The following is a 12,384-nucleotide window of genomic DNA, read 5'->3' on the forward strand; positions in this document are numbered from 1 at the left end:
TCCTTACACCTGTTGTCCTGTTCACCTAGCAGCAAATAGGTACCTGGGTGTTAGTCGACTGGTGTGGGTCGCATCCTGGGGGACAAGATTAAGGACCCCAATGGAAATAAGTTAGACAGTCCTCGATGACGCACTGACTTTCTTGGGTTATCCTGGGTGGCTAACCCTCCGGGGTTAAAAATCCGAACGAAATCTTATTTTTTCTCTCTTATCAATGTCTATCAACAACACTTCAGTTAATCTGTCACAGTACAAGTCTAGATAACTTGTAATTACTACAGAAAATTGGAGAGGAATCTCCCATACTCACCCATTAGCGGGAAAACAGCTGTTCTGATGTAAACAAAGGCGTGTTGAGTGTTGCCATCTATGGTTAGGTTTATTTATTTTTATTTTATTTTATTTCATTATTTATTTTTGTTTTAATTAATTTTTAAAAATCAATTTTACTCTCCAAACACTTGAACTTTTTAGGTAGGGACCCCTTTGCACTTGCACCATGTGCGCGGTCTTGGATGAGCTCCTGAACCCCTTGGACCGCAGGGCCCCCAAATGCGCGGGGCCCTAGGCAAACGCCTAGTTTGCCTATGCGGTAATCCGGCCCTGGTCATAACCACAAGTTGCTCTGGACCTATTAATTAAATGAAATATACATACACCAGGAATACTGGTAAATATATAAATTTGTGGACTGTATATTAAAAAATTATATATAAATTCACATATACATAACAGAAGGAAAATTTATCTTAATATCACTCACCAATTTGACTGGATATTAAGTTGTATCATACTCAGAAAAACCTCACTAACTAAATTTATGAAAACACTGGCCAGAATTATACACAAATCTAGAGAGCTTATCTGAGGTTCATGGAGCTGTCTTGTCCAGTCGTCTGATATCTCAAGTTATGCAGGAATGCACATCCAACAATTTCGCCTCCTATTTGAGAGGTGTCAATCCAATTTTAACCTCTAGAGCACGAAAAATTCTTCCCATTATATTAACGTAGTATCCAATTCAAAACCAAGATGGCGAATGTCTCGTCTGCGCAGACGCAGGCTTTCCGTTTTCTATGACAAATATTATTAAATACAGTATGGCCATCTATTTACATATAATTACTGAATTTCTGGAAAATATATACAGTATTTCCCACACCTCCATTTCCTCCCAAAACTCTTCTTAAATCACAACCAAAGCTTCGTCTTGAAGCCAAACATGATGCCTTAAGCTGTATTGATAACTTAGTCACACAGAACACTCACAAATTATTTACGTTGATGGTTCTGTTCACCAGTCCACTGGTGCAGCTGGTAGTGCTGCTGTCATACAGAGTGATGGCTCTCATAAAGAAACTGGAGCACGCATCAATAACTGGGCCTCTACCCTTCAAACAGAACTGTTTGCCATACTCCTTGCACTCAAATGCGGCCATGTATCTAAGGTTGACACTTTAATTGTAACATTCTCTGTCATCCATAAATGCTCTCAACTCATTAAGTATAAATTGTGGCATGCTTGTGTCAGAAGCCAGACATAGGTATGGTAAGATTGTGGACAGTGGAGTCAGAGTGCACATGCTGTGGATTCCATCTCACATTGGTCTTCAGATGCACGATAGAACTGATAAATTGGCTAAGCTGTATGCTTTCAAAGAGGGAGTAGATTACAATCTTGGGTTGTCAGTTAGCAGTTTGAGAACAATAATACGAAAAGAACTTCAAATGAACTTTATTGACTTAAGACTTAGGGAGATTGACACAAGTCAGTCCATCTATCATCATTCCATCATGCATGAGGAGCCACATGTCTATGGTGCATCCAACAAGATAAGCAGACTCTTGGATGTCACTACCGCCCGGCTCCGGCTGGGTTACAAGTATCTATGGCAGGTTAAATCACCACCACCAGATGTAGACCAAACGAAATGTAAACTTTGCCAGATGGACTATTGTCACACCTTGCGTCATTATGTACTGGAGTGTGATCAAATTAATGAATTTAGAAACAACTCACTCGGAAATGTTCAAGAACTGGCAAAGTATTTTATCCACAGTGGTATATTACAGACCATTCTGAAGAAATACCCTGACCTTGCTAGCTGTAAATAATGCATTACCATGTGTGTGTGTGTGTGTGTGCTCACCTAATTGTGCTCACCTAATTGTGGTTGCAGGGGTCGAGACTCAGCTCCTGGCCCCGCCTCTTCACTGATCGCTACTGGGTCCTCTCTCTCTCTCTGCTTCCTGAGCTTTGTCATACCTCTTCTTAAAACTATGTATGGTTCCTGCCTCCACTACTTCACTTGCTAGGCTATTCCACTTGCTGACAACTCTATGACTGAAGAAATACTTCCTAACGTCCCTGTGACTCGTCTGAGTCTTCAGCTTCCAGTTGTGACCCCTTGTCCCTGTGTCCCCTCTCTGGAACATCCTATCTCTGTCCACCTTGTCTATTCCCCGCAGTATCTTGTATGTCGTTATCATGTCTCCCCTGACCCTTCTGTCCTCCAGTGTCGTCAGTCCGATTTCCCTTAACCTTTCCTCGTACGACATTCCCTTGAGCTCTGGGACTAGCCTTGTTGCAAACCTTTGTACTTTCTCTAACTTCTTGACGTGCTTGACCAGGTGTGGGTTCCAGACTGGTGCTGCATACTCCAGTATGGGCCTAACATACACAGTGTACAGTGTCTTGAACGATTCCTTATTAAGGTATCGGAACGCTATTCTCAGGTTTGCCAGGCGCCCGTATGCTGCAGCAGTTATTTGGTTGATGTGTGCCTCCGGTGATGTGCTCGGTGTTATGGTCACCCCAAGGTCTTTCTCCCTGAGTGAGGTCTGTAGTCTTTGTCCACCTAGCCTATACTCTGTCTGCGGTCTTCTTTGCCCCTCCCCAATCTTCATGACTTTGCATTTGGCTGGATTGAATTAGAGAAGCGAGTTACTGGACCACATGTCCAGCCTGTCCAGGTCTCTTTGCAGTCCTGCCTCATCCTCGTCCGATTTAGTTCTTCTCATCAACTTCACGTCATCTGCGAACAGGGACACTTCAGAGTCTATTCCTTCCATCATGTCGTTCACATATATCAAAAATAGCACTGGTCCTAGAACTGACCCCTGTGGGACCCCGCTCGTAACAGGCGCCCACTGTGATACCTCTTCACGTACCATGACTCGTTGCTGCCTCCCTGTCAGGTATTCCCTTATCCATTGCAGTGCCCTCCCTTTTACATGCGCCTGATCCTCCAGCTTCTGCACTAATTTCTTGTGGGGAACTGTGTCAAAGGCCTTCCTGCAGTCTAGGAAAACGCAATCTACCCACCCCTCTCTCTCGTGTCTTACTTCTGTTACCTTGTCGTAAAACTCCAGGAGGTTTGTGATACAAGATTTGCCTTCCATGAACCCATGCTGGTTTTCATTTATAATCTTTTTCCTTTCCAGGTGTTCGACCACTCTCCTCCTGATAATCTTCTCCATGACTTTGCACACAATACATGTCAGAGAAACAGGTCAGTAGTTTAGTGCCTCGTTTCTGTTTCCTTTCTTAAATATGGGGACTACATTAGCTGTCTTCCATTTCTCAGGTAGTTGCCCAGTTTCAAGGGATGTGTTGAAGATTGTGGTTAGAGGCACGCACAGCATCTCTGCTCCTTCTCTAAGGACCCATGGGGAGATGTTGTCCGGTCCCATCGCCTTTGAGGTGCCAAGGTCACTTAAGAGCTTCTTCATCTCCTCCTCAGTTGTTCGTATGTCATCCAACACTTGTTGGTATATTCCCTCTTGATGTTCCCTTCTGTGCTGTCTTCCCACAGCCCTTCCTGTCTCTACTGTAAAAACTTCCTTAAATCTCCTGTTCAGCTCCTCACATACCTCCTGATCATTTCTTGTGAGTTCTCCACCTTCTGTCCTTAATCTGATCACCTGGTCTTTGACTGTTGTCTTCCTCCTGATGTGGCTATACAACAGTTTCGGGTCAGTCTTGATTCTCGATGCTATGTCATTTTCATACTGTCGCTGGGCCTCCCTCCTTACCTGTGCATACTCATTCCTGGCTCTGCGACTGATCTCCCTATTTTCGTGTATTCTCTGCCTTCAGTACTTTTTCCATTCTCTATTGCACTTTGTTTTTGCCTCCTTACACCGTCGGGTAAACCAGGGGCTCGTTCTGGTCTTCCCGTTGTTACTGTTGCCCTTGGGAATAAACCTTTCCACTGCCTCCTTGCATTTTGTTGTTACATATTCCATCATTTCATTTACTGGCTTTCCTGCCAGTTCTCTGTCCCACTGGACCTCCCTGTGTGTGTGTGTGTGTGTGTGTGTGTGTGTGTGTGTGTGTGTGTGTGTGTGTGTGTGTGTGTGTGTGTGTGTGTGTGTGTGTATGACCCACTTAATATTTGTATTTATAACTCATTACAATTGTGACCAGGTGTGGACGTATCAGTGGCTCATTACTTTGTAATTTGTTCATGACTGTAACCATGTATAGGAGTGAGGCTGATTCATTACCTTTGTAACTTGCCATGATTGTGACCAGATCTACCTGGAGTTCATTACCTTTGTAACTAGTTCAGCTATCATAACTTTGGGGTCCAGTCCCTGGACCCATTATGTACCTTTGTAATCTTTTGACTACCGCCCACATTATTATTATTATAATCAAAAAAGAAGCGCTAAGCCACAAGGGCTATACAGCGCTGCAGGGTAGGGAAGGAAGCAAGGGAATTGGATGGCAGAAGGGAGGGGGGATGATCAGCAGGTTACAGAAAACAGCGGGGCAGGGGATAGTACGGGGGTAGAGGGTAGCAAGAGATTGAAGTAGAAAGGGCTGAAAGTATCAGAATTTGTGAAGTAAGTCAGTCGTTGTCAAAAAGTCAATGAGAGAGTCCGGATGACAGGTGGGTCCATCAGCGAGAAGGGAAGGTAAAGAGAGAGCAGCAGGGCGAAGACGACGACAGAGGTAAATTCTGCGTGCTCGTTGATAAAGTGGGCAGTCCAACAGAATGTGGCTGACTGATAATGGAGCTTGGCAATTCTCACAGAGAGGAGCAAGACGCCTCTCCATGAGATATCCATGAGTAAGACGAGTATGGCCAATGCGAAGACGGGAGAGAGTAGTCTCCCAACCTCGACACTGGTGATAAGAAGACGGCCAGTAACCTATACTCGGTTTAATAGACTGAAGTTTGTTGCCGAGCATAGTAGACCAACGTTGTTGCCAACGGGTGTGAAGGTGGGAAGATATTACAGCAAAATAGTCCGTACATGGAATACCTCTATAAGAAACTGGTAGGTCATGTACTGCTGACCGCGCAGCAGTGTCTGCCTGTTCATTGCCCTGTACATCAACATGACCAGGGACCCAACAAAAAACAATATCTTTATGCTTGGTAAAGATGCGGCGTAGCCAAAGTTGGATACGGAGGACTAAGGGGTGAGGTGTATCAAATTTTTGTATAGCCTGTAAAGCACTAAGGGAGTCTGAGACAACCACAAATGATGACACAGGCATAGATGCAATACGGATAAGTGCTGTAAGGATGGCATATAATTCAGCAGTAAAAATACTAGCCGAAGATAGTAAATGCCCTTGTACGATGCTGTCCGGAAACACTGCTGCGAATCCTACGCCGTCAGAAGACTTAGAGCCATCTGTGTACACAGCAATGGCATGAGAATGAGAGTGAAAGTGGTCAAGAAAAAGAGAGCGGGAAGCGACCGTAGACAGTTGGGCTTTCGAGCAAGGGAGAAAGAACAGACTCGAACAGCTGGAACTTCCCAGGGGGGTAGGGAAAAGTGAGATGCCACATGTACATATTTTGGGGAAGGTTCAGCCCAGCAATTTTGGGCCTTTTGAGAGAGGGTAATGTGGGGTTTTCCCAGGATAACCTACATAAAAAGAGGGGGCCCCAAAATTTTGACTGTATCAGTTCAGGGATACGTGAGCCATAAAGGTAAAAAGGGAAAGATGGGAGAACAGAGCGCCTAGTGAAAGTGAGGGGGGTTTTTAAAAGGGAAAATTTAAACCCATGGGGTGGGGGCCCCAAATTGGAAACACGATCAGAATTTTGAGGAAAATAAAAGGAGGGGGAAAGGTTTTACGGGAATTAAGTCAAAAATAGAGTGATGACCAAATATTTATAAAGACTAGAGGCCAAATCATTAAAGCAAGGAGAAAAGTGTTGTCCCTCAGAACACATCCCGGGGGGACACCTTCAGTTTTTCGGGATAAATGGGAGAGACATTATTAACCCAAACACGGAAATGCCTGTCAGTTAAAAATTTCCCTTATGAAGGAGGGGGTAGATTCCCCTCAAGGCCTAAGGAGTGGGCTTGGGCTAAAATATTATCCCTCCAAGTTGTGCCATATGCCTTCAAGGTCAAAAATATGGCAATAATTTAGGGTTTTTCCAAAGGGGCAGCAATTTAACCATTTATCCAAGCCAGGTGTCTGCGGCCAACGCCCCTAAAAAAGGGCCTTTTGGGAGAAAGGGGGGACAGCCCGTTGTGGTCTCTAAATCCACCCAAACGTTTCTTTTTACTAGACGTTCCTTTAAATTTGCAAAACGGGCCGGGAAGAGCAATGGACGATAGGGGGAGTTTTCCCAATGTCCCGGAAATTTCCGGGTTTTGGGGAAAGGGAGAAACAAGGGCCGATTTCCCCCCAGCTGGGGGAAGAACCCCTTGTGACCAAATAAGATTGTAAAGGCGAAAAGGGACTGCAAGGTTTAAGATTAAAATGTTGTAGCATACAATATAAATTGGGGCCCCTAGCTGCCATGACCCAACAAGCTGAGAGTGTTTTTTCCAGTTTTTAAAGGGGTGAAAAAGGCACATTATACTGTTCCTCTGGAGGAAAAAGGCCCAAAAGGGTGCCAACTCTCTGGCAGATTTTGAGGAAAAAAAAGGGCATAGAGGGAGTCCGAAAAATAGGGACGGGGCCAAATTTTTGGCAACATCTAGGGGGTTTCAGGAAACCCCGAAAACCCGCAAGAAAGGACCCGGGTCGGGGAGAATATTTACCACTCATTTTTTCGTATTTTTTTTCCAGACTGCACTCATAGAGGAAGAGAGGTAGGGTGGAGAAAAACCCGCCAGCAAGGGCTTTAGCGCCACGATGACACGGCGGCGATCGCACGCCTGTTTAAAATAAAGGAGTCGCCGTGGTTCTATTGTACCGGTACCTGCCCAATGCAGCGCTTAAAAACGACCCAAACAAAAGAAAAGGAGATCACTCAAGGACGGGGAATGCCTGCCCAATTTTGGGGGATAGAATGAGAAGCCTGGAAAAGGGAGGACGAAAGAGGGTAAAGCTCATCATGGAGGATTAAAAAGGGAACCCTTTAAAACGGGTTAGGGGAGAAAATTCCAATTTCCCCATTAAATTGCCAGCGGGGGGGAAGGAGGTGGCGAATATGAAGGGAAGTAAGAATGATTGGGAAAAGATCACCGTTCCCGTCCAAAAAACAGACCCAAATGAAGTTAATGCGCGGGGGAAGAGCAGATTGAGAGACGATGCAAGAGAGAGTATGAAACCGAGGACTTTGGGGGTGAGTACCCGTATTTAAAACATGGAGGGGGGGGTGGCAAGGGCCCCCTGAATTCCACGGGAATTACAGTGAGACCCCCCGAGGAAAAGGGGGAAAAATCACCAAGTAACAGAATCGGGGGCGGGAATGATTTAAACAAGGGGGAAAGGGAAAACCGGAATAGATAATGCCCGAGAAGGGAGAGAGATATAAAGAACAGGGGGAACCACCCATGGTGGATGGGGTGTGTAATGCAGCCGGATGAAAAAAATAGGGTGATGGCAATGGGGTTTTCAGTTGGGGAAAAAAGGACCCTTTTATTAAAGGTCCCTCAGGAAAAGGATCTTTAAGAATACAATAAATTATAGCCTGGGGATTTAGAAATAAAGGGGAGGTTAAGGGTTTCCCGTGAAAAACCAACAGGGGCAAACTGGGGGAGTAACATCTGAAGCTCACCCCAACCCCTGAGGCCCGCAGATATTCCACTGTAAATAGGCCAATGATTGGCAATGGGTAAAGATACTTGAAATCCGAGGGGGGGTTCCACGGACAGAAGGGGGGTTTGGAAAAATCCACATTGGGGGCAGTGGAAAAAGTTCCCGCGGAAGGGAAGGGGCGGGAAAAAAGGAGTTTGGGGATGGAGCAAAAGGAGAGAAAGAGCGGAAGGGGGATCAGTGTCCATTGATGGTTTGGTCTCGCAATATATTCAAAAGATTGCTTCCAAATGTTTCGAATTCAGAGATGTCGATGGGAGACAATATTGGGAAAAGGTAGGGGGGGAAGAGGAAAAATTGAACTGTATTAACGTACCAAGGCAGGGGGGAAAGGGGGGGAGGGAACTGGGGAAGGGGAGGGGACAGAGGAGGCAGGGAAACCCGGGAGGTGGCAGAAGAGGAAAAAAACCTTTGGGGGGAACAGGGGGGGAAGGACATTACGAGGGGAAGGGGGAACCCCTGCACTTTAACTGGGGCCGGGAGAGGGGAAGAAAAATTTGGAAAAGGCCCGGAAAGGGAAAAAGAGGAGGGGGAAGATGGGGAGGAGGGTTACCGGGCCTTTTTACTTCTTTTAGAAGTAGAGGGACTATTGGGAGGGGGTGTCGCATTTTAGGTCCCGGGTACTGAGGCTTTGTGGGGAGAACTCAAGAAGGAGATTAGACTGAGGCTTGGGAAACAGGGACGCCCGAGCCCAGGACAGCAAAAGGATTTGGGTACAGGATGGTTTGGGAGAGGTAACACAGAGGTGGGGGGTAGGAAGATGGGAACCCGAAGTGGGGGACGTTTTGAAACACGGGGAAAAAGAAACACGTGGGGTCTCCCCTTGGGGGGGCGGGGATGAGAAACTGCCATATGGGAGACCCTTTTGTCTCTTTATAACGGATTTCCCCGCTTTTAAAAAGACCCGGGCAACCCGAGTAAGGCGGGGGAGCCTTTAACAAATTAAGGCAAGAGGGGGAAAAAATTCAAAAATTTTTTAGAATGGTTTACCCCACCCCAGACTGGGCATTCGGGGAAGGGCTGGGAAACCTGGATGGCCCAAAACGCTTAAACAATTTCTCACTGTTGTGGGTGTAGGGATCACCTTTTAACTTTTAAACCGGGGTCCTGCTATATAAAAGAATGGGAGTTCTCGGCCGTCAAAAGTTAAACGAGCCAATTGCTAGGTATCGCCCCAATCAGGAAGAACGGGGTTTACCCCTTTAGGAAATTGGGGACGGAGTTCCAGTTTTTCGAATGTCAGTGCCAATGTCTGAAATTTCGTTTAACTGGTAAGGGGGAGAATGACGGGACCACTACAAGAATTGAGGGGAATTTATGTTTTTTAAGAGGACAGGAACAGTATCGATTTTGGAAAGACGAGAGAGCTCATGGGGCCCTGCATTCTGTACGGGAATGACGCGATCGCCTTTTAAAAGCATGAAAAAAAATATCTTTACCAACATGGCGAGGAGGCCTCCAATACTTTATGGTTTTAGAAAAAATAGGGGAGAGGAAGTTGGTCGTAAAGTGAAGAATTTAACCCCCTGTTCAGTCTGAAACTGAGCGTGAAAGGTAGTGAAGGATGGTCGATCGTTTTTGAGAAGAAACCGAAGGTGGGGGAAGTATCAACAGCAGGCAATTGTCGCTGGCGCAGGCGGGGATCAGAGTTGGGCCGACGCGGAACGGGGCGGCGATTTGAAAATTGCCGCACCAGAGGGAGAGGCCAAACATAGGGGAGGAGAGCCCGGGTTCCGATAAACCCGGGAGTTAACGAGGCCTCAGACCGGGGGGAGGGAAAAAGAAATCAAAAGGCAGAGGCAGAGGAATGTCTGAAGAGGGTCCAAAGACGAGGCGGGGCCCGAACGGGTGGGGGTTCAAAAAGGGGGGCCCTTCCCGGTTCATGGGCTAGGGCTGCCATGAAAAAGTATTTTTTTTTTGTTTTTAAGAAAAAAAAGAAAGAAAAAAAAAAATAAAAAAAAAAAAAAAGAAAAAAAGGGGGGCCGGGGAGGGGTAGGTCCTAGGAGGGGAAAAAGGGGCCCGAAATTTTCCTTCCAAGAGGACCTCAGCACCGCAAGAAAATTTTATGCAAAAATTTGGGAAACCCCCCCTACCCACCCCTCAAAGCCAGTAAACCAACAATCCGGGGTAGCAACCCCACATCTGCCGGGGAAACTACCTGGTTAAAAAGAGGGCGGGGCCGGGTATCCGCCAAAGCATACCTCCTTCCCCGCCCCCCCCCGAATCCAAAGGTGGCTTCCCCCGAGGGTACACCGCCTAAAAAAACCCCAAAACTACCCGATACCGGAGGGATCGACATCCCCAGGGGGATCCAGATTCCACGGCAAAAACGCCCCCGCTTAAGAACCTCAACGGGAAAGGGGTGGGGCCCCCGGGATCCTTTCCCTACCTAGAACTAGCGCGGGAGGAAAAACCCAAAAGGGCAAAAAAAAAGGAAGGGGAAAAGGGGGGTGGGGGGGGGAAAAAAAGAATGGGGGAGGAAGGGGGGATGGGATAGGGGGGGAGAGGGGGGGGTTTTCTGGGGCTGGGGGGAAGACCGACAGGTTAACCCCCCCAAGAGCCTTTCACCCCCGCCATGGGGCCCCCCTTTAAGAGGCTAAGCCCCCTAAGTGGTCAAGGGGCAAAAAAAGATATTAAAATAACCCCCCACCCAAGACTGTAATTATGGGTTTTGCCCCCACCATCGGGGGCAGCCCCCAAATTCTTTTAAATTTCTGCTGATTCTCGGATTTTTGATTACTGAAATATATCCTCAGAGGAAAAGTCCCTCGGTAAATATCCAGTATTTTTCAAGTTTTTTTTTCAAATTTTTTGGGGGTTCATCTTTCCCCTACCTTTAAACCTGTGGTTCAAAAATCTAGCCCACGACCCTCAACTTTTTGCTCCTTGGGTATTAAAATTTTTTTACCCTTTTGCTGTCTTCATATATAATTCTTCAACTGGGGAGCTGGTATTCCACGGGGGATTTAAAAAGGAAAACAACTCTTTAATATCATGACACAGAAACTTGCCATTTCAAGGCCCATTTTTTTAAATCGACTTTGGGGCCCTTTCTTTCCGGGGACAAAGATAAAACTGACAAACAGAGACTGTGCATCTTCCCGTGATATCTCCGGGGGTGAAACGAGGATCTGACCATATCCCTGTTATAATAAACCCAAAATTTTCCCCCATTTAGGAATCCCTTTCCCTCCTAAACCCAATTTTAACACTCCTAGGATTTGCCCCCTTCAGGGCATTTCTGGGTGAGGGGAAAAATTTTGTCATTGGAAAATCTCCCTTCCCACTGAAATTAATGAGGGACCAGGCCCCGCTAATCGAAAATTGAAAAGCACAAGGGCAATTTGGGTCAATTAGCTTCCAAAATCCCCAACAATAAAAATTTTACTGGGGAAATTGGAACAGTTTAAGAAATTTATCAAGCGAAGGGGGCTTTTTCCAAACGCGGCAACCCACCAGTAGCTACACTGCACCGAAAGGCAAGAAATAATTAACATGATTTTATAATAAAAGGGACTTAGGGAAAATTGTTAGTTCTTCCAGCCAATCAGGGATAAACGGAACCACAAAATTTTGGAGTAAATCCCACAACCCTTTGGGAAAGCACAAGGCTCCTAACCACCTAGTTCATTTCCCTACCGATGAGGAAGATAAAAAGGTTTAAAATTTAAACCCGGGCGATCCACAGGACCAGGCTAATTTGATATGATGGGAAAGGGAGAAAATTCTTTCCCCCAATAACATCCCAAAATTTTAAAAAAATCATTATCATTGGTTAAATGAATGGGGGATGAGAACTTGGGTACCCCCAAAACCCCTACCTTCCATCGATATTTAACTCTTTTAAAGATACCCAAACCCCCTTTCTAACCATTACATTACTTTTTGATGAGCAGGTTTTTGGGAAAAATGCGAAAGGGGCCCCTGGCCCTCCCGGAATAAAAAAATGAAACAAATAAAATTCCCTTTCCCAGAAATTTGTAAACAGTCTTTGGGAAAATCTTTAATGCCATCTTTGGGCCCCAAGGGCATTTTCCAGTGGTTTTAAGACTGCTAGGGTGATCTTTCTAGGTGCCCAAAAAGAATTCACCAACCTGGGAAAAATTTGACCCCATATTCCCTTTCTTTGAAGTCATTGGAAAAATTCTTGAGAAAGTCATTTCCAAAAGATTAACAATATATGGAGTTTAATCACTTTTTTTCTTTAAAATTTGGCTTTTGAACAGAGGTACCAATCATGCAAAAAATGTTATTTTCGATACTGTAGCAAGTCTAAAACATCAGGGGGAAACTTTTCCTTAATTGCCACCAGAGATGTTCATAAAACTTTTAGCAAAACGTGTCCTTTAAACAAATCATTT

Source organism: Cherax quadricarinatus, chromosome 59 (assembly GCF_038502225.1).
Source record: "Cherax quadricarinatus isolate ZL_2023a chromosome 59, ASM3850222v1, whole genome shotgun sequence".
NCBI lineage: Eukaryota > Metazoa > Arthropoda > Malacostraca > Decapoda > Parastacidae > Cherax > Cherax quadricarinatus.